Source organism: Daucus carota, chromosome 9, assembly GCF_001625215.2.
Source record: "Daucus carota subsp. sativus chromosome 9, DH1 v3.0, whole genome shotgun sequence".
In the NCBI taxonomy this organism is placed as follows: Eukaryota; Viridiplantae; Streptophyta; class Magnoliopsida; order Apiales; family Apiaceae; genus Daucus; species Daucus carota.
In genome coordinates, this window is record NC_030389.2 from 31,760,044 (window position 1) to 31,784,783 (window position 24,740).

Here is a 24,740-nt window from a genome sequence, read left to right on the forward strand (position 1 = left end):
CTTAATAATTTATATGCAACATGAATTACTATATGCATGCACTTAACAATGGCCGTATGTATGTATCTGCATTATGATTATACTTTAGCTTTTTTACTCAAGACCAGGAGTAAAGAGTCATCTCTTGTGCTTTCAAGAAGCTGCTTTGCTTCCGAGTGAGAAATAGTACTCTAGGACTAAGAGTACCGGATAAAATCTGCGTATATTTTATGTTTTCAAGGATCTTCTCTCGAGTGAGATAGTCTATGTAAGTTTAACAGACTGACAGTCTGACACTAATTTATGATTCTAGTTTAGCTTTTTTATTATAGGACTAACTCATAAAATCTGCGTACATCTTATTCCGAGTGTATATTTAGTACTAATCATTTTAGTTCTGCCACAGTTTGTTAAATTTGGCTATCCTAAGAGCATCTCCAATAGGCTCTTTATTTGAGCTCTTAAATTAAAAAATAAAGAGCCATGCCAAATTTTGAGCTCCAAGAGACTCTTAGAAGCTCTTTAAAAACTTAAGTGTCTCTTCTCTCTCCTCAATTGTAGGAGCCACTAGATAGCTCTTAACTAATATTTTATTATAAGTTTGTTCCACTTACTCTCTTTCTTTCCACTTTCTTTTGTCTTTTTATGAGTTCAATGTACTTTTAATAATATAAAAATAAATAAAGAAGGGATATGAAGAACATTGTTGGAGTACATGTACACTAAATTGCTAAGAGCTAATAATTTATATTATATTTAAGAGTGATTCTAAGAGTCTATTGGAGATGCTCTAAGACAAGCAAAACTAGCATATTTCAGGGATTCCTCAACACTAACCTCAAGTAAATAGGTTAAGAGTCATCATAGTAGACGTACAAGTAAAATAGCAATATTTCTTTGATTTATATGGTCAAGAGTTGCAGAAAGAGCAATAATTAAAAGAAAAATACAATGGCAAAAGGTTTAAAAAGCAAAAGGTGCATGCAGCTGCACTGTCTTTCCCTCTCAATCTACGTAAGACTTACTATAAAGAACTGAGAATGTGGGCCCTCGATACCGGATCATTAATGCCATAGGATCATCATCTGATGGTGCAGATGTTTAGCTAAAAGTACAGTGGTTGAATGATGAAGTAGGATTAAAGTAGAAGTGTGATGATGATCGTAAAAATCGGAAATCGGAACTGATAATTTATTCTATTGATTCATGAGGTGATTAATTGGAGATTATTTTCATATATCCGAAAAATCAGAATGTGATCGATAAATTGATAAAATATATTTTAAGAATTATTTGGGAATTGGTTGAGAATTTTTCAATAAATCGGGATCTTTAGAACAAAGATTGTGATGAATAATAATGTGAGCACAGTGTGTTTTATAGTATGGGCACAGGTACACGTGCAGTGTTAAACACTATCATGCTCTTTGACCTGTTCACTTGCTTCTATATCTTTGGCTCCTCATCAGACCCATTCTGGTTAATGATGGATATGCATCATTATCATCATTAACATGTCAGGGCATCAGATGGTTATGTTTTAGACTAAACTAAATTGACACCCACTAAACTCATCTTATCCATCCCATCCTCGTGGCTCTCGTGAGATAAATCTCATTCGAAATCCCATTTTTCACTTTAGGACAATCGTCAAATGAGAACTCTGATACTATGTTGAGAATCAGTTCATTTAAATTATTAAGACGTTAGAGAAAGATCCAAAGAGATCTTATGTTATACTTCAGCATTAGTGATATATGTCCGTCTTCATGAAAACAATCTTCCTATTTGTAGAAAGCAAAAATATCATAGTACCTTTTACTCTCCAGTCCCGGACTATATACCGAGTGGAATATGACGATAATTGTTGAATAATCTAAGATCATGTTGAAGCATTCATCTAACAAGGATGTGCTGATTACTTAACAGCAACATTCTAATGAAGCCGAGAAAGGCTAAAATGACTCGGCTATTACTTGTGAAGTAGAAATTTAATGCGCCCACACAGATTTCGAGCAAATCCAGCATGACCTCAATCTGGCAAGATGTACGTGTGACACTCATTTATCGTTCAGATTTGTCATGCAGATGCAACCCTGTTGTAAGTTTGTAACCTTCCACTTTAACTCACCAAACCAATCTTACCAGAAATCATCCATGATCCACCTTGAATGAATTAGAACAAGTTGTTACTTGATCAGTGACCTTCACCAGAATTTGACATGCATAAGAGAGCTACAAGACAGAACTAATAAATGGATGAAAGAATAGGAACGGCTCCTTGATCACAGGGTGAACTAAGAAACAACTAAAACAGTATAAAACTGAATTACACGTCCCAGGGGCCAGAAACAACAGGTACATGGTCAGTTGGTACAATGCATAGTTGAATTGGTCCTTTGCACTGTCATCCACGGAGGCGGAACCAGAAATTGAAATAACTCTGGACTAAATTCTAAAATAATAATCTTTTTATGGTTGATTATTTAAAATTAGCCGGGCTCATAACATGTGAAACTGAAAAAATTCGATTAATTTTTGTGACTCGGCCGAGACTTTAACCTGGATTAGCCTCTCACCGGTTCTGCCCGGCAGTACTGCTCCATCACAAACCACTTCAGTTCTTCCTCTGTTTAATATCTTGTCTACTTGATTAGACAAAATTAACTTAACTCCAATCAGTTAAAAAAGTTGGCCCCTGTCTCTCATTCTTTCTTTTATGTCACAAACACACAGCTGTTAAACATATTGAGAATATGATAGGGGAAGGAGCCAAAAGAGAGTCAAAAGTTGTCATGGAATTGGACAAATTGGCCATACATAATAATCTTGATAAAGATTTGATCTTAGTGGATGGCACTCTAATGAGTGGTGAATTATTATATCTTCTTTTAACCATATGATCAGACTCATTTTTCTGGTTAAAGACTACAGAGAGTACCATCTTTCTAGCTGATTTTCTTTGAAAATTTTGCACTTGCCAATCACCCATAGACCAGATATCTTATTTTCAGAGAGCAGAGTAGAGAGAGTGTTTTCGTAAAATCTAAATCACTAACTTCATTCAAGTTATGTTCATTTCATCCAAGAGGACGCAATATGCTATCTGAGTCTCTTTTTTGCTTAACATGTTCTTCATTCTTCAACAAGAGAAATGCTTGGTAAAGCATCCAATCATATAAGTCACAATTGGCACAGTCTTAGGATGCAGTCTACTTGGAAAAATGTAGCCACCTTCCATAGGCTTTGTGTTTTTGGTATACAGAAACACTGTCATCACATCAACTGTTATTTGTCACCTCTTCACGGATGTTTGATTATTCATTCCCCATTTTCAGGCTTATAATTCACGTACTTATGTACTTAAACCCTTTACTCTACCTAATTTGCCACTAAAAGATACTCCCTCCCTATAATTTGTTTACAGCTTTTTTATGCTCGACACGCATTTTAAAACGCATACAAAACATAGTTCCATACCTTATTTTCAAAAAATTTCTTTTTTTTATAAAAATTTAAATACTAAACTTTTATTCAAAAGAAAAAAAAGATTCAAAATAAATATATCAAGCTATATTTTATGAGAGCATTAGAATGCATGCCGAATCCTCATTCCCGAATATAAACAATTGAGGGGACGGAGTCACGGAGGTAGTACTCCCTCCTTTTTCTTCTCAAAATTCTAATTAATGCATAATTTTTAATAAAATCATATTCAGTACACAAGACAGAGTATATGATTCATTCTTATTTCTCTTTTCTTTTCTATCAGCTACATGTCAGGTCCTAGCATCCCTGGATCAGTATGATTCACCGTGAAGATATCTCCGTGTCACTATAAAAATTGAAATTTTAAATCAAATTCGGATTCTTAGAATAGAAAATTCAAAACACAAAAAAGTTAGCATAAGAGAAAAAGAGAAGAACCCTAGCTAAAGCAACGGAAAAAAGCTGTGGGCTTCTCCTTTTTGTCCCCAGACACATCGATTTAAGCCACTCAATACGTGTGAATGTCTAATGGCCGATTAGAAGAAGAAAAAGAAGTGAAATTGGTAAAGAAAAGGAAAAAGAGATGGTTCGCTAGTGAAAATTGGGTGTAGGCCCTGACAGTCACATTAATTAATAATATGGCCCTGATAGTCACGTTATGTTAAAATGGCCCTCAATGTCACAGCAAAACGTCACTTTGATTGACGTTTATAAAATTTTTTTCACAAAAGAGTAAGACGCCGATGCGTCCTACGTTAACACCACTGCTACCACTGCTTTTGAATAACAAAACATAAAACGTGACTTAGGCTAACGTTTTAGTCATTTTTTTTATTTTTCTAAAAAATAAAAAAAAACCTTGCAACGTAAGTTTAAGCGGCGTTTTACTTAAAAACATAGCTTTAAGCTGCGTTTTACCACCAAAACGCAACTTAAACTTGTATTTTGAATATTTTTTAAATTTTGCTTTAATTTCAATCATAAATAAATCATTCTAAAACCCAAATATGAAACCTAAAGTATTAAAAACTATTAATTATATTATTAAGATTAATCTTTTTAATTTAATATACAGTACGAATTAATCATTCTGCAACCCAAACCTAAACCCTAAATGTTAACGATTGTAAATTTATTTATTCCGCTGACGTCTCGGCTTCAGGGCCTTCGGCCCTTCAGCCTCGCATTAATTAGGGTTTAGGCTCGAGGGAGTAGGGCCTACCGGCCCTACACCCTCAATCCTAAACCCTAACGTTCAGCCAATTAATTTACAGTACAAATTAATCATTCTGCAAGCCAAACCTAAACCCTAAATGTTAACGATTGCAAATTTATTTATTCCGCCGGCGTCTCGGCTTAGGCTCGAGGGAGTAGGGCCTACCGGCCCTACACCCTCAATCCTAAACCCTAACCGTCGGTCGATTTAATTTCAAGTATAATTAAATCATTCTAAAACCCAAATGTGAACCCTAAAATGTTAACGGCAATTAATTTTAAGTTTTTTTTATATATAAATTAATCACTACAAACGTAACTTTACATTACGTTTCAAGGTGAGGAAACGTGACTTTGAGTCACGTTCATGCTTATTCAATAAAGTGAATGTGTTGAAACGTCAGTGCGTGTGGCGTTTGATTCGAAAATATAAAACGTTACTTCAAGTGGAGTTTTGAAGTGACAGTAAGGGCCTTTTTCCTGAACAATGCTATTTGGGGCCTTATGTACTTAAATTATGACTCTCAGGGCCTTTTCTCGTGAAAATTGGCATCATAATATTTAAATATCGTTACCCTCTTTTGTTTTAAGCTTAATGATCGAAAGTATATATAATCTATATATTTTGAAAATAAAGATTTGGATTTGCTTGCAACTTTCACTTGTCTATTTTATTTTATGATATAATATGGTCCCAAGAAACTAGCCTCCTAATATTTCGACATTTTCAGACTTTGAAATTTTGAAAGAATTGTTCACTTAACATGATATTATGACTAGTTTCATAAACACAAAAACAAATTTCACATTAAGGTTTTAAAAAAATCGGCCACCTAGTACTCTGAGTTTCGATTGCCTAGTTTTTTCTTGCCATATTAATATTTCTATTGAAAATCAAACATTCGACTTCGAGTTAACAAAAGAGATCGAAGTGTATTATCCAAAAATTATTCACACTATTATCATACTCGAAATCATCATTATTGTGCTGCATGTGATATGAATTTTGTGGTAATTTTTCGAAATTTAAATTTAAAAAATAGCAGTGCAGAGGTGTAGTCCCAACAATAATCGATGTTTCCGCAAATTGCAGAGCTCTAGCAGCAAGCAATTCATAGGCATCAGTGTGGATAAGTGTGTAGCTTTCTGGAAAAGATGTGCTATGGTTCCTCAACTATTCTTTTTACATGTGAAGGTAAATTATTTGAAAGTGAGTGACATGTTTACAGTCAACATTCATGCAGCAGATCAATACACTTTGGTGCAACACTGAACACTCTGCCGCGGTGAAAAACAATTCATCAGGAGAATAATTAATTGAGATAATTAATTCTAGCAGCAAGCAATTCATAGGCATCAGTTTGGACATATAACCAGTATAAAATATTAATATAAATTTGAAGGGAGATAAGGTGGCATTAATAATTAATGAATAATGAGAATCGATCAACAAATATAGAAAGGAGATAAAATTAGCTAAAAAAAATTATTGCTAATAGATTGTGATCGAAAAAGGCAATTATGTATATTGGTTAGTTATATCAAAGTGTCAACTAGGATTAACAAAATCTCTCTAACTCTCTGTTCTTTTCCTAGCTGTCGTCGGAGATTTTATCGGTGAAAGCTTCGAATCAGTTAATTCCATTTAATTTGTTCTTATTTTTCAATAATACTCATCACCCGAATCTGTTTCTAGATGTTAGATCGACTCGATTTTCAAGATTTTGATTCGATGATGATTTTCAAGATTTTGATTTGGTGATAAATCAATTTGGATGAGTCAATGACGAGTTAGACGAATGCGATTTAGTTTTAGTCATAACGGGTGTGTACATATATTTATATATTTATATTCCGCAAGGTAAGGATCGTGTGAATTGACCCTACAACAATGGCATGACTTCAAAATTTTTTGTCTTAGTCCTTTCTATATTTTTTGTCTTAGTTTTCAAAAAATATAATTGTTATTGGTGATACTCTCAAGTTTTTGATGATGACACTAACAGCAAGCTAATAACATAAAACTGATATGTGTAAGCATGCTATCAAAGGTTGTTTATGCGGACTAACAGTATCTCAGGTAATCAGCATGATTATAACGGTCAGCAAGCTTACAGGGATATTTGCAAGCTATCAGCAGGCTTACAGCGTGAACAGAGAAACAACCGGATAAAGATCAAAGTCTATTTTCAAGGAGATTTAATAGGAAACGACTTTGTAAGGATTCTAATATTTGTATATATCTTATATAAATATTAGAGCTCAGTTTTTATAAAGAGTTTTTCATTCAAAAACGTTTTCCTAACTAATAGGAGATTTTATCTCAAATTGATCTTATCAAAAACTCCTATCTAGTTTAAAACGATTGGACTTTATTTAAATATTTTACTGAGATGTTTTCAAACGTATTCTATCTTTTACTCAGTAAACTTATGTCATCCAAACGTTCATTATTCAAGACAAATTTAAACGTGAGGTTGTTCCAAGATCGTTGGTAAATTTGTTGGATTATGACCGTTAGTGTGATGTATATATACTTGAGTGTGATTTCGTTTTAGGAAACAAGGAGAACACACCAAGCTTTCTGAAATACAACTCTTTACATTGCTAAATCTTTTGTTGAGCTCTAGTACTTATATTTGCATATATATATCTATATTGAGAGTTCATAGTTTCGGTTGTATTACACTTATTCATTGTATTGTTCAAGGTGTAATGTTTTGTTGCTGTGTATCCAGCTTGTGAAACAAGGGAACAAGGGGACTAGTTAGCTAGAAGAATATACTTGAGAAGTATAGGTCTTGGTAGGCTTTTGGTTCTTGGTTCAGGGGTTTCAGCAGGCTGATAACAGGAACAAGGGAGAAAGGGAGTTATATTATTGAATCTTGTAATCGTTGACATTTCTTGATTAATAATATAATCTCTTACCAGTTGGTAGGGGACCAGGACGTAGACCATTAGGGTTAGGGGTCGAACCTGGCTAAAATTCTTGGTGTTGCTAGCATACTGCTTTACATTATCTGCATTGCATTTATCTTATTAGCAGGCTAACTGTTTACTCTGAAAATTAACAGCAGGCTGTCATTGACTGATTAATTATTCGGTAACTTATAAAAATCGGGTATATTAGCCATAACACCTATTCACCCCCCTCTAGGTGTGTAATTTCAATTGGTTATAAATTTAGTAATTGAATTTTGTGATTCGCTTATAATTAGATATATAAGATTTTATATTGCAAATTGTGTTTTAGACTTGTTGTATCATTAGTTTTAATTGTTGTGTTCTTTTCGAGGGAGCCATAGTTGACGGTGTTTTGATCGTATATTGCGATTTTGTTTGTCGGTTAATTAATGATCGTGTCATTCTGATGACTTTGTTTCAGTGTCTGGCATAATTTTTTGTGCCTGATTTTTTTTTTCTCTCCTTCTTTATTTTTTTTTTCCGGAGATTTTTGTCTTTCATCCGAGTTTACTTTTCATCCATTAAATTTTTTTGACTAAATTTCCTGAGCTATCTCTGCATGACCTTTGGTTGGTCGATAGACTTTTTTGAATCGAAGTTCTCCTTTCTTCTTAGTTTCTTGAATTTTACTTTATTTTCGGGTGTTTTTTTAGACATTAAAATTTTTATCTAATTTTTTGTGGGATATTTCACATGCCTTTAGTTAGATGACATGTATGAAAGAAGCTCTCTCATTTTTTTCAATATTTTATTTCTGTACAATTTACTGACGTGGAAGTCTTAATTAAAAAAGAGTAACTATGATTTTGTTAACTAGTTTGAATGGGTTCGAGATCGAAATTTGTTACCTGGTAATCGATAAAGATATTTGAACTTGGGTTATTTCTCCATAGAAGGCCTGATTGTGTGAATAATATATCACCTTGACCAATAGGCCCGCACTGAGTGAAAAAAACCCCGGGCCCGTCCCAGGAACAATCTCGTATTTTCAAGTTTAGTCATGCGATCTGTTTTTGTTGGATTAGACTATTGGACTTGGGCCATATTGATATTCATATAGCTAAACCAGATCTGGGATGAGAATGATGTTTTTTTGGTGTTACGATTATTTATCATCCAATTAAATGTATAAGATACTATTAACGCCATTAACAAGAAAAATGTGAGAATTTTAATTTATACATCATGATACGGTTTTTCTGGTTTGTACTCATAAGCATAGAATAAGCACTCAATTCTATAAGTTTGGGACATCTTGATTGACTCTTGTTTATTACTTTCTCCGTCCTGCCAGGAAGCTTACGTACTCTGTTTGCACGCATTTTGAGGCTCTTATAAAGTATAGTTGTATAACGTATTTTTGATTTTTTTTCTTTTTTTGATTAAAAGTTTAAACTTCAAATTTTTTTTCAAGAGTTTTTCAAAAAAAAATATATGTAATGTAAGTATACTTTATAGAAGCTTTAAAATACGTGTCAAAAAGTAACGTAAAAAATCTGGTGGGACGGGAGAGTAATAATGACGAACTCTCTGTAAATATAACAATCACACTAATCAAAATGTCTCAAACCTATAAAATTTAGTGCTTAATATGTGTTCATGGCACACAAGACAAACCCATCTTCATATAATACGCGATTACATTTCTGACAAGGAAGAATCGAATTCTCGTATCAAAGTAAACACAATTATTGAAATGTTGGAAGTAGGCAATCGGGGAATACGTGAAAACTAGCTCAAAGAGAGCAAAAACTCGCTTTAAAGTTTAAACACAGTACTCAAGCGAAATGTAGGTGCACCTAAATTGATGCAAGAAATAGGGCATCGGGAGTGGAAACAAGAGCTCCAAGAAGAGACAAGAGCCATAAATATACAAGTGCCAAAAGAGACAGAGAGCCAGAAAATACTCTATGTGCATAGCCTCAGGCTTAGCCCTTAGCCACCCAGAATGAGCAGTTACTTTCAAGAATGCCCCCTCCTGTTTTACGACTCGATGCAAGGGCAGGGTGTGACACCACAATCTACTTTATTTACAACACCCAATAAAGAATTTATGTCATTTTGCACGAGTGTGCATTTAAATACTCCTGATGTGCAGCATTCTGAAGTTCTTTAACTTATTTAATTTAATTTTTTATTAATTTACCGATTATATTTTAATTTGATTAAAAAAAATTTATTTATCAAAAAATTCTGATAAATTTTTAATAAATTCTGATGGGTAAGCTAATCGATAAATTCCGATTTTCGATTTTAATAATAAAGATACTGTGGTGTAGGGCTGAGCATTCGGTTCGGTTAACCGAATACCGAACCGAAATTACCGAAATATTTCGGTTCGGTTAACCGAACCGAAATATTTCGGTTTTTAATTCGGTTATGATTTTTTGCGTATTTCGGTTTTTCGGTTTTTTTACCGAATTAACCGAATAACCCGAATAACCAAAATATTTAAAATAAAAAAAATTATATTACAAATATTATATTATATCTTGTATAATATATAACTATAAACTAACCCACTACCCATTTCAATACCCTGATCACTTTTCCACGGGGAATGAATACCCTGTTAGCTGCACTAAAAAACTGAAATTTTTGTGATTTTTCACCATTATTTTTGTGATTTTTGTTCTTTGTTATAAAATTCGGTTTTTTTCCCAATAATTTGGTTCGGTTTTAACCGAATAATCAGCCCTACTGTGGTGCATAGATAAGTGAAAATATACTACAGAATCATTTAGAAGAAATTGTTAGAAAATGGTGTTCTAAGTTCATAATTTTATTATGTTCTTGTTGTTAATTCCATAATCTAATGATTGGAAGTTGTTTCTAGATATTAGAACTTAAACTTTCATGTATGGGTTTAAGAATTTTCTTAAGGAAATCCATAAGAGAAATGAAGTTGAAGTTAGTGGCTTGAAAGAGCTTGAAAGAGAATGTTGTTTGTCCCACATTGAAAGAAATAAAGGGGGGTGTTGGCTTTATATAGTATAACACACATGGGTAGTGCATAACTACTAAGGTGTGTTATGGTGCGTGGTGTTCTCACGAGCCCACGCGCGCGCCGCCGCCGCCGCCCCGCCCCGCCACGCCTCGGCTCGGCTCGGCTCGGCACGTCACGTCACGTCACGGGTCGGGTCGGGTCGAAGGGCGATTTGGGCGAATGTCTCGGCGTCTCGCGTACGCGAGGCGACCTGGGCGGGGAATTTTATTTCGTATTGGTTTAATATAATATTTTAATTAGAATTTATTTATCAGTTGGGCTGGGTTGTGTCTGTTGGGCTCAATTGGACTGGGTCGGATTATACAATTGTGGGCTAAGTCAGATACAATGAACCTGGACTTGTAACTGATGATATATTCAGAAATTAAAATATATATATATAAAACGGCTGGTTTAATGTGTGGATTAATATATATCAGCTGTTACATTATAATAAATCAGCTGTTACGATTTATTTTTAATGTGCAGTTTAAATTCTTATATTAAATTTGGGTGGTCAGTTACACTTAGCCTCTAGTATAAATAGAGGACTAAGTTGCTGAGTTTTAGACACCACACCTACATTCTCTTCTTCCTCTCTACTTTCTCTCCCAAACACAGTCAGTTCAGAAGTTGGTTTTCTGGCGAGTGAGGAGTTAGTCGTTGTTGAGCTTCGAAGGTGCTGTAGTTCAAAGCTCTGAGCTGTTTTATCCTGGAGGAGGTGTTGCAAGCATCCCCAGTGCAGCAGGTGGGGGCAATATTCTCTTCAAGAGCAGTCAGGTCTTCGTATAAGGCCTGACGACTCAGCTGTTCTTGTCATTTTCGTGTTGTACATGTCGTTGCCTCAAGCTATGGCTACTGGTACAATTTCTTTCCTTCCTCTTGTCTTACAGTCACTGATATGCATGTATTTTACCTTCGCGTTTTGTTTAAACTTGCTTGGCCTTGGCTTGTTTAATATAATATATAACTGCCTCTATGTTGTTATAATAATCAGTAATTCCAACATTCTTGAAGAGAATATTTGTTATATATTATTTAGCATAATGTCGAGTGAAACTGAGGTTCCCGTTGTTGGTGGTGGTAGTGGTTCTGGTGCATCTGTTGTGGCCATTGATTGGACCACTTACAGTTTTCCACAAGCCGTTGAATTAACTGGCTTGCCAGAGAAGTTCAATGGTGGTGTAGGCTTTTCTCGCTGGCAGAAAAGAATGAAATTGTGGTTGACTGTAAAGGGTCTGTGGCCTGTTGTGGAGTATGAGAAACCAGTGGTGGATCAAGAGAAAGCTGAAACTGTAAAGGGCTTTGCGAAGTGGGCTGAGAAGGATGGTGTGGCCAGGGCGGCCATTCTGGCTGCTCTCACTAACACATTGTTTGATGTGTATTCCTCTGATGCCTATTCTGCAAAACTCTTATGGGAGAAGCTGGACCAGACACATAATACTGACTCTCAGGGTCTTGAGAAGTATTCTGTGGCTAAGTTCCTTGAATTCAAGCTGGTGGACAACAAGTCCATGACTGAGCAAGTGCATGAATTCGAGATGATAGTGCATGCTTTGAAGGAGTCCGGAATGGACCTCCCTGAAAAGTTCAAGGTTATGAGTGTGATTGAAAAGCTTCCGAAGTCTTGGGAGGAGTTCTCTCTCTCCCTGAAAAGACAGAAAGGAGAGATCACCTGGACCAACCTTATGCTGGACATCTCGGTTCAAGAACAACACAAGTCCAAACAAGGACATGTGATGCCAACTGAGGCCGGGAGCTCGAAGGTAAATGTAGCTACTGTAGGACAGAAAAGGAAGGGTGTGGCTAAGAAAGTTAGCACTAATAAACCTAAGAGTGACAAGGACAAGGCCAAGAAACCCAAGGCAAACAAACCGTGTTGGTCTTGTGGGCAGGTTGGGCACTGGAGTAAGGACTGCCCTACAAAGAAGGCGAAGAAGGCTGAGGTGGTAGCACAAGCGAATGCTGTGCTTGCAACTACAAGTGGGCCCGTAGTGAACATGGTTGTTGGTGAGGCCACGGCTTCTGAAACCAACGCAGACCGGTATGTTTCCTACAACCCTGTATTATTTTCTACCTATCTGTCAAATGAATGGTTGATAGATACTGGAGCTAATGTGCATATTTGTGCTGATATTAGTCTATTTGTATCTTATCAACAGAGTCATAGCTTGACAGTGACGATGGGGAATGCTAGTGCTGCTCAAGTACATGGAATAGGAAACGTAGACCTGAAGTTCCCTTCTGGACGTATTCTATCCCTAACTAGAGTGCATTATGTTCCCGACATGCGTAGAAATATAATAAGTGGAAGCTGTTTAGTTTCCAATGGCTTTGAAATTTCCTTCAAATGTAATAAAGTAGTTCTTATTCACACTGGTACATTTTTTGGCAAGGGTTACTTGTCAAATGGTTTATTTGTAATTAATGCTGAACCCGTTTTGGGTACATTAAATAATGTTATTCTTCCTTCTGTGAATTGTGTTGAATCCTCAAGTTTATGGCATGCTAGACTAGGTCACTTAAACTTTGGTGCTCTTAAGAATATGATGAACTTAGAGTTGATTCCAAAACATACCATAGAAAAGAATTCTAAATGTCAAGTATGTGTGTCAGCTAAACAAATAAGGAAACCTTTTCATAACATTGTTAGGGATTCAGACTTGTTAGATTTAGTACACACTGATATTTGTGAATTTGGTGGTGTGTTGACTAAGGACCAGTTTAGATACTTCATTACCTTTATAGATGATAGTAGTAGATATTGTTATGTTTATTTACTTAAACATAAGGATGAAGCACTTAGTAAATTCATTATATATAAAACTGAAGTAGAAAAACAAACTAGTAAGGTACTTAAACGTTTGAGATCTGACAGAGGTGGTGAGTATACAAGTAACTCCTTTAATGAATTTTGTGAAAACAATGGTATAGTTCATGAAGTTACTCCACCATACACACCTGAGTCTAATGGGGTCGCTGAGCGAAAAAACAGAACATTTAAAGATATGATTAATAGTATGCTTATTAACTCTGGGTTGCCTAAATACATGTGGGGAGAGGCTCTAAATACGGCTTGCCATATTTTGAATAGAGTTCCTCTGAAACACATGGATAAGACACCTTTAGAGTTATGGAAAGGCAGGATGATTAGTCTTAAGTATCTTCGTGTGTGGGGGTGCCTTGCTAAGGTGCTTGTCCCTGAACACAAGAGAAAGAAACTAGGTCCAAAGACTGTTGATTGTATCTTTCTGGGCTATCTTGAGACCACTACAGCTATGAGATTTTTAGTAATAAAATCTGACATAGATGGTATAGTGGTTAATACGATAGTTGAATTTCGTGATGCTACATTCTTTGAGGATGTCTACCCTATGAAGACTGGTATACCTCAAGAGACCAATGATCCTACTCACACATCAAGTTCTATTCCCGATTATGTGGAAAAGATGACAAATGTGGGGGCGGAACCTGGTAGTAGTTCTACTCCTAATGAAGTAGAGGAACCAAGGAGAAGTAAGCGTGCAAAGGTAGTCAAGGATTTTGGAAGTGATTTTATCACTTACAATGTCGAGGACGAACCTTTAACTTTCCGACAGGCTATGGACTCTTCGGAGTCTAGGCATTGGAAGGGCGCTGTAAAGAGTGAAATTGACTCTATTGTTTCTAATGGAACATGGGAGTTGGTTGATCTCCCTCCTGGGTGCTCTACTATTGGGTGCAAGTGGGTCTTCAAGAGGAAATTAAACCCTGACGGCTCAATAGATAAGTACAAAGCTAGACTGGTGGCAAAAGGGTTTAAGCAAAAGGAAGGAATTGATTACTTTGACACATACTCTCCGGTTGCTAGGATGGTAACAATCCGTATGCTTATAGCATTGGCTTCGGTCCATGGTCTTATCATCCATCAGATGGATGTAAAGACGGCTTTTCTTCATGGTGATCTTGAAGAGGAGATTTATATGGATCAGCCTGAGGGATTTGTTGCATCTGGCAATGAAAGGAAAGTATGTAAGTTAATCAAGTCCATCTATGGCTTGAAACAAGCTCCCAGGGATTGGCATAAAAAGTTTGATGATACTGTATTGCCATTCAGTTTTAAAGTTAATGAAAGCGATAAGTGTGTCTACATCAAAGTTAAAGGCAGTGAGTATGTCATCTTATGCCTATATGTGGATGACATCTTATTGTTTGGAACCAATATTGAGATTATTAACGAGACAAAAGCATTCTTAAAAAGGCACTTTGAAATGAAGGATATGGGGGAGGCTAGTGTGATTCTTGGAATCAAACTGATTCAGTCAACTGAAGGAATAACCTTGACTCAATCTCATTATATAGAGAAATCTATACTTGAGAAATATGGTTATTCACAGTGTAGAATCGCTAGTACACCCTATGATCCTAAAGTTGCCCTTGTCAAGAATACTTCTGGAGTTCCTGTGTCTCAGTTAAGGTATTCTCAGATTATTGGGAGCTTGCAGTATCTTGCTAACTGTACTAGACCAGATATCTCATATTCTGTGTCTAAGTTGGCTAGATATACAAGCTGTCCAAACAGAACTCATTGGGATGCTCTTGATAGAGTACTTAGATATCTGAAAGGCACAATGTACCTTAGTTTACACTACAGGAGGTTTCCTGGTGTACTTGAAGGGTACAGTGATGCAAGTTGGATAGCTAAGAAGTCTGGTTCCAATGGAGTGACTGGATATGTGTTTACCCTTGCGGGTGGAGCAGTATCCTGGAAGTCGACTAGACAGACTATTGTGACTCGGTCGACATTTGAGGCTGAGTTGTGTGCACTTGATGCCACTGGGACGGAGGCTGAATGGCTACATGGGCTTATGTCCACGTTACCAGTAGTAAGCAGACCGCTTCCTGCGATTGCCATTCATTGTGATAGTCGAACAACTATTGACAAGATTAGCAGTAAAAAGCATAATGCTAAAACAAAGAGACACATCCAAGTTAGACTTAAGTCTATAAGGGGGTTAGTGTCTGACAGGATTATAGCTATAGAGTTCATAGGAACTCAGAATAATATAGCTGATCCTTTGACTAAAGGACTGGAACCTGCAGTAGTCCTTAAGTCAAGGTTGGGGATGGGACTGTCAACCCATCATAATTCATCAACAGTGGGAACCCAATACACATGAGAGGAGATCCCTCGAAGTGTATTCAATGTGGTAATAACAAGCTGTAAGGGTGAATTGGTAGTACCTTTGCTACATAGATGATACTTATGTATCTGAGTCTATCCCCTGTAAACCTAGAAGGTACTGTGACTGCTAAGATAGTAAGAGTGTTACAAACTCTGAATGGGATCAAGTCGTTAGACGAGATATTAGCAGTATATCTCTGGAGATGCCCAGCTAAGCGAATGTAATTGTGTGGTCGCAATTAGAGGAAAGGGTTATTCCTTGAAGCATTCGACGAACAGGATCGAGACATGACCATTAATGTCTCAAAGCCGTAGATTGGCTCCATAGCCGTTGATTTGTCGTTGTCTATGGAAAGTGGTTACACCCAACGGATTAAGATTCAAGGTGAAACATTCCATCTGAATCCGGTAGCCATTGAAGTAGAGAACTTAGGAGGGTTCAAACCCGGAAGGGTACCGACTCTGAAAAAACAAGTCATGATAAGAAACCTGAAACGCATTTCTGTATGGATTTGTGGGGGATTGTTAGAAAATGGTGTTCTAAGTTCATAATTTTATTATGTTCTTGTTGTTAATTCCATAATCTAATGATTGGAAGTTGTTTCTAGATATTAGAACTTAAACTTTCATGTATGGGTTTAAGAATTTTCTTAAGGAAATCCATAAGAGAAATGAAGTTGAAGTTAGTGGCTTGAAAGAGCTTGAAAGAGAATGTTGTTTGTCCCACATTGAAAGAAATAAAGGGGGGTGTTGGCTTTATATAGTATAACACACATGGGTAGTGCATAACTACTAAGGTGTGTTATGGTGCGTGGTGTTCTCACGAGCCCACGCGCGCGCCGCCGCCGCCGCCCCGCCCCGCCACGCCTCGGCTCGGCTCGGCTCGGCTCGGCACGTCACGTCACGGGTCGGGTCGGGTCGAAGGGCGATTTGGGCGAATGTCTCGGCGTCTCGCGTACGCGAGGCGACCTGGGCGGGGAATTTTATTTCGTATTGGTTTAATATAATATTTTAATTAGAATTTATTTATCAGTTGGGCTGGGTTGTGTCTGTTGGGCTCAATTGGACTGGGTCGGATTATACAATTGTGGGCTAAGTCAGATACAATGAACCTGGACTTGTAACTGATGATATATTCAGAAATTAAAATATATATATATAAAACGGCTGGTTTAATGTGTGGATTAATATATATCAGCTGTTACATTATAATAAATCAGCTGTTACGATTTATTTTTAATGTGCAGTTTAAATTCTTATATTAAATTTGGGTGGTCAGTTACACTTAGCCTCTAGTATAAATAGAGGACTAAGTTGCTGAGTTTTAGACACCACACCTACATTCTCTTCTTCCTCTCTACTTTCTCTCCCAAACACAGTCAGTTCAGAAGTTGGTTTTCTGGCGAGTGAGGAGTTAGTCGTTGTTGAGCTTCGAAGGTGCTGTAGTTCAAAGCTCTGAGCTGTTTTATCCTGGAGGAGGTGTTGCAAGCATCCCCAGTGCAGCAGGTGGGGGCAATATTCTCTTCAAGAGCAGTCAGGTCTTCGTATAAGGCCTGACGACTCAGCTGTTCTTGTCATTTTCGTGTTGTACATGTCGTTGCCTCAAGCTATGGCTACTGGTACAATTTCTTTCCTTCCTCTTGTCTTACAGTCACTGATATGCATGTATTTTACCTTCGCGTTTTGTTTAAACTTGCTTGGCCTTGGCTTGTTTAATATAATATATAACTGCCTCTATGTTGTTATAATAATCAGTATTTCCAACAGAAATAAAGCTTGGAAGATATTTTCTACTCAGGCCAATGGACTTGAATAGAGGATGTCAATAGTTTGAAAATTGTCCAGGAGAAGTTGTACAGTACATGCAAAATTTTAAGGGATGACGAATTTAGCGCTATTTGTTGATTATTTTGTACTATTGTTCTCTGTTATGTTTATTGACGTGGAGTTTTCAAATTTTATTAAAAATAAGATGAAAATTAATGTCATTGTTTTTCAACTGTGAGAATTGCTAGACTATTATATGAACTAGTGAATAAAGCTGCGCTTCGCGGCGGCGTTATAATTTTTTTATAATTTTGATTCGAATTAATATTATAATTGCATAAAAATTATTTTGAGTCGTGTTCACGTTAAACATATCATTAATAAAAAAAATATTATAATAATTATAAAAATTTGTTTAAGTGACCCTCTTGTCAAACACAATACTAATAAAAAAATTAGTTTAAACCGCCCTCCCATCAAAGATAATATTAATCAATAATTATTAGAATTATGATAAAATTAAATATAATAATATAGATAAAAATAGTTTGAACTGCTATCTTGTCAAACACAATACTAATAACCAAAAATTATAGCATAGATATTAGTTTGAGTCGCCCTACCCCTACCGTCAAACATAATACTAATAAAAATTATTATAATTATGATATAATAAAGTTAAAGATTATAATTGGATAAAAATTATTTTCAGCTGTGGTCCCGTTTTAATAAAAAAATATATTATAATTTAGATAAAAAATTATTTTAGCAGCTTCCCCGTCAAACATAATACTAATTAGAAAATTTATTATTATTTAGATAAAAATTAATTTGGGCCGCCCTCCCCTCAAATACAATACTAATCAAGAATCATTTACATTATGATAAAATTATAATTATAATCGGATAAATATATCCAATTTCATAGATTTTAGCTATTATATTTTTTTTTTAAGATTCCTATTTCTTAATTGCTTAGAACTATCTCTCTTTTCTTTTAAGATTCCTATTTCTTACCTACTTAGAATTTCATAGATTTTAACTATTATATTTTAGTTAAAATTCCTATTTCTTAACTATTTAGAATTATATCTCTTTTACGATTACTATGTTTTAGCCACTTTACCTATTTTCTCTCAAAAAAATAGAAAAATTAAACGGAGAGTTTCTAGAGATGCTACCTAAAGCCGCGCTACGCGGCGGCGTTATAAATTTTGATATGAATTAATATCATAATAGCATAAAAATTATTTTGAGTCATCTTCCCGTTAAATATATCACTAGTAAAAAAACATTATAGTTGGTATAGAAATTTGTTTAAGTGGCCATCTTGTCAAACACAATACTAATAATAAAATTATTTCGAACCGCACTCTCGTCAAATACAATATTAATCCATAATTATTATTTTTATCATAAAATTAAATATTATGATTTAGATCAATATTAGTTTGAGCCGTTCTCTTGTCAAACACAATATTGATAACAAAATATTATAATTTAGATATTAGTTTGAGTCGACTTACTGTCAAACACAATACTAATAAAAATTATTCTAATTATGATAAAATTAAAGATTATAATTGGATAAAAAAAAATTTGAACCGTGGTACCGTTTTAATAAAAAAAATATTATAACATTGATAAAAATTATATTAGCCATTTTCCCGTCAAACATGATACTAATAGAAAAATTATTATTATTTAAATAAAAATTAGTTTGGGCCGCCTCCCATGCCGGTCAAATACAATACTAATCAAGAATCATTTACATTATTATAAAATCAATATATGATTCCTATTTTATATATTCTATTTTTTGTTAATTATTTTTATTTTATGATTCCTATTTATTGGTTAAAAATTATTATTCTTTTATGGTTCTAATTTTTTTCCTATTAGTTTTCTTAATATCTTTATAATCCTTTATTTTTTATACGAAATTTTACAAAAATTATAAGACTAAATCGAAAATAAATTTGTACGTATTACCCTACAAATACTAAATATAAATTGTATTTTATCTATGATTGTTAATTTAAATAAATCTAATCCTACTTCTTTTAGGATTCATAAATAAGAAAAGAATTGTATTACCTTTAGAATCCAAAGAGAAAAGAATTGTATTAACTTTTGGAATCCTTGAACCTGATTTTTTAAATATAATCCTATTTCTTTTAGAATTATTAAATAAGAAAAGAATTGTATCGTCTATAGGATTCAATAAGAAATACTAAATAAAAAAGAAAAGAATTGTATTATCTTTAGAATCCAATAAAAAAAAGAATCGTATTATCTTTAGAATTGTACTAAACTTTAATTTTTTGAATTATAATTATATTTTTCATTCGAAATTTAAGAAAAATTAGAAGACTGAATCGAACAATTCTAGAGACGCCCGCATCCTCCTTTATATATATATATATATATATTGATTGATGACAGAACGAGTGAAATATCGACAGATAATTATTATTTTTTGATTATCCATGTTCTTTTTCTTTCTCTAAATAAGAGGAAGTATCTATTTCAGAAAAGAAAAAAGTAATCTATATTTCTTGGCAAATTGGAAAAGATAGGGAAAAGTAAAAGGTGATCGTAGATTTGTGATGATTTTTGATTGGCCGTATTGTTTAGTATTTGTATTAATAAAAATGTAGAAGTAGAGATTCTGTGAAGAAAAAAAAAAGTTAGATTAAAAAAGTTCTAAAATGCATAACTCCTATATATATAACTAGTTGAGAATCCGCGCGTTGCGACGGCCTATAAAAATTATATTAATGATTTAATATTAATATTTGTAAAATAAAATAATTTTGTGGCTGTCTATAAAATATATATTAATGTTTCAAAATTAATATTTGTAGGATAAAATAAATTTTATATTATAAAAATCTTGATGTAATACTAATACTAATATATAAAATTGCAAAATTGGACTATAATTAATAGTGAAAAAATGAAATTAAATTTATACACATAATTAACAATTTAAAGTACGACGAATCTTAATTTTATTTGTATTTTTTAAATGTTTTTTTAAAAGTAATTTGTGTTTTATTTGTGTTCTTAATTTTATTTGTGTTTAATTTTATATAAAAATGATTTTTTTGGATTGATTGTGCACAAAAACATCTAATTTAAATTCGTGAGATAGCGGTCTATAACTACTCTTGCTTGTAACAACCTTTATTTTTTAGTATTGTACAAACAGCCTTCACTTAAAAGTTGCTTGAACGGAGCAAACAGATTATGCATGAATAATTTTTTCCTGTATACAAAGTAAATCATATAAAAATTAACAACAACAAACAACATGTCCGATGAACAAAACAAATATTATAAAAGAATAACAAACAAACATACATCACTGATAGTTAATTTATTGATATCATCCATCAATATCATGTCAAGATTATATTCTTATCCCGTTTTTGGATTTGTCGACTCCCACATAGTAGTTTATAACAACCTTTGCTTGCAACAACCTTTATTTTTTAATACTGTATAAACAGCCTTCACTTATCGTTGCAGAAGAACGGCACCACCGAGTTAAAAATCGAGGAGCTATTAACCAAAAAACCCAATCAACTTTTTATATTTTTGCCAAAAAACCTTTAAACTTTTCTTTTCACTAACAACCCCAATAAACTTTACTAAATTCATGAAAAAATTTAATCAGAGTTACTTATCTTTTACATAGACTAATCATGATTAACACATCTTATGTGGCAACATGACTAAAATTAATCAAAAAACTAAAAAAAATTATTTTTGTGAAGATTTAACTACAAGATCTAAAATAAATATAGCTTATGATTTTGATACAAACTTTCGTGCCCGTGAATTTTAACAAATAATCATGATGATTAAGCATCTGTTTGGTAGTGCTGTTAAAAATTGATGTGCTGTCAGAAAAAGTGCGGGTAAAAAAGTGTTGTTATATAAATCTGATAATTGTTTGCTAATTTTTTTGATATTTGCTTATTTTGAGTTCTAATATAAAAAAAGAATTTTTTTTTGGTGAATTTTGATAGTGAAATTTATAACAGCTTCCTGCAAAAGCTGAAAACAGCTTTTTTCAAAAGCATGTGAGGATTTGTTTTTTCTAAAAGCAATTTTTCAGCTAAAAGCTGCTTTTAGATTTAACAAACAGTTTTACACCTGTTTTTTTAGCAAAAAATTGTTGTTGCTGTCTGTAACAGCAACCCCAAACACTACCTAAATAGCTTACTTGACAAAATATAACAATTCAAATAATAGAAGAAAAAACAAAGGGGTGAAAAATCTGATATGTGACAAGTACATCTTCACTTATTTTCATATTATTTTTAAATCAAAATTATAAAAATATCATACTATAAAATCATAATCCACCAATTATCCTTAAGTAGAATATATATACATATGACTCGTAGAAGTTAGACACTTAAGTAGAATAATTAATATAAATTAAGTTTAAATAAATTATAAAACGGTCAAAATAATATATTATTTGGTACAAACGATGAAAACACTTAGATCTTCCTTGTAGCGTGGGTTTATAAAATTATAATATTATAAAATATTAAAGAAAAAAATTATATTTATTAATGAATAGATAACATGTGGCACATACATGTATAAAGAAATGCAAATAAGGGAAAGATACTTAAATTTAACCATGGTTTATATTTTTATATAATTTAATAAAGTTTATTGGGGTTTTTAGTGAAAATAAAAGTTCAAAGGTTTTTTGGCAAAAAAATGATAAGTTGATTGGGTTTTTTGGTTAATAGCTCAAAATCGAGCAAGAGAACTATCCCCGGAGAGAGGTAGGGTTGTGGTATTGAAAGAGAGGAGGTTGTGTTTAGATGATCCAAAACCCTACGATCTATAAGGTATTTATAGGTGTAGAGAGACTTGCGTGCTACTCTTTCCCATAATTAAATAATCTGAAACAAAATCAGATTAAAACTTTCAAGCTACTATATTCCATAAATAATCTGAAACAAAATCAGATTCTAAAACTTGCTTCTAATATATCCGAAACTAAAAAAGGTAGTTCTAATTTTTGATATTTTTCATCCAAAAATTCCAGAAAATTAGAAAAATAGAACGGAGCGATGTGAGAGGCATGTCGATTTCAACTTTTATAAAAATAACAAAAAAATGGTACATACAATGTTACAGTCTCTGCATCTCATTAATTTATATACACTTTTTTTTTAATGTCCAGTTAGTTTTATACATTTCAAAATTTTATCTAACATAATAAATTTTTATAATATAAAAATCATCAATTAAATCTTAATTTATTCCATATTTTATATATTTTCATTTTTTCTTCATTATTTTATATTATTTGATATATTTTCTTGATCTTCGTACCCGATTTATAGTTATATAGGGGCCGTTTGGGTGAGCTTAAAATAAGTGATTATTACTTAAAATAAATAAGTGGAGTAGATTTTAGAAGCAAGATAAGACTTATAAGTGACTAAAGTGTTTGGGAAATAAGTAGAACCCCTGAGACAAAAGCTAGCATTCCTAGTTTTTTATAAGTGTTTCTTGACTTATTACACAAACGATACGAATAAGGGCTTATAACTTATAATCCAGAAGCTGGACTTACAAGTCTTTACCAAACACTCACATAATCCACTGGGACGGGAGAATAACATTCTGAGACCTAATGCTAATGTAAAATGGCTCAAATGTCAATTGTGTTCGAAAAGTTTCATCTGACGACAGATTGATTGAGAGCAACCCACTGAGACATTCTCCCTCCCGACAAATTTTTTATGTTATTTTTTAATACGTATTTTGAGATTTAAATAAAATACTAATTCATAATATTTATTCATAATATTTTTCTAAATAAATATTCGACATTCAAACTTCTGGTCAAAAAAGTATTATGAAATTATGATCTATAAAAATCTCAATATAAGCGTAAAACAAGTTGATTGGGTTCTTTTTCTACGTCCTCATGTCTCCCGACTCCCCGTGCGACAATACTCCCATATTGTCCATCCCTGTGTGACAGAGTTGGGTTCTGTGTAGTATTAATTTATTTGTAGCCTTTGTAGACCACACAATCTACCACTGGTTCAACACACTAATCAATAGCTGAGATTTAATTTAATAAACTAATTAGTTTTATATTAATTAGAAGAATCATATACGGATTTGCAGGATGGTATATCTTGCAAACGTTATCCCGTATACATCGCAATCTCGTACATCTCTTCCCAAAATCTTCAGTTACCAAAGAGCGCTCCACGTTTACTAAACCTGCAGCACTCTTGCGATTTCAAATCTGTGTTACATGTCCGAGCACTTCATCACCGCCAGGCTGCTATCTCCGATTTGAATTATGTTTAGAGGTCAGTTTGCAGAACAAGCCTCTCAAATAATGCCAATGTATTCTTCCACTTTCGTGGTATGCATATGTTGTACATAATGTTGTGTGTATAGCCTGTTTAATTATTTCTGATTTTGTAGAACCGGTCTTGAATGATAGTGGGTGTTAATTGAAGAAAAATTGAATGTTCACTCTTTTTTTTTGGGATAATATTATTTTTGGAGATGCATGTGATTTGTGTCTTCAGTTACCAAACGATCACAACACGGTTACTAAACCTACAGCACCCTTGCAATTTCAAATCCGTGTTACATGTCCGAGCACTTCACCGCCGTCGGGCTGCCATCTCCGAGTTGAATTATGTTTAGAGGTCAGTTTGCAGAACAACCCTCTCAACTAATGCCAATGTTATCTGCCACTTTCATTGTATGCATATGTTGTACACAATGTTCTATGTATAACTTGTTTAATTAGTTCTGATTTTGTGGAACCGGCCTTAAATGATAGTGGGTGTTAATTGAAGAACAACTGAATGTTCACTTGTTGTTTTTGAGATACATTGTTTTTGGAGAAGCATGTGATCTGTTTTAGACAAATGCATTTTATGTAGGTAACTTCGAACAAGTTTCTTGTTTTTTTATGAAGATCTGTAATTTAGTGGCATCGACATTAGGAATTTTTGTGCAAACAAAGGAGGGAACATGTTCTGCGCTAAATAAAAATCTAATTCTTTATTCTGGTATTTTTTATTGCTTAGAACCTGACAAGTGTTTTTGTGGAGTTACTTATTTGTTGTCCTTGTGCAGTTCATGACAACTAGAAAGTTGACT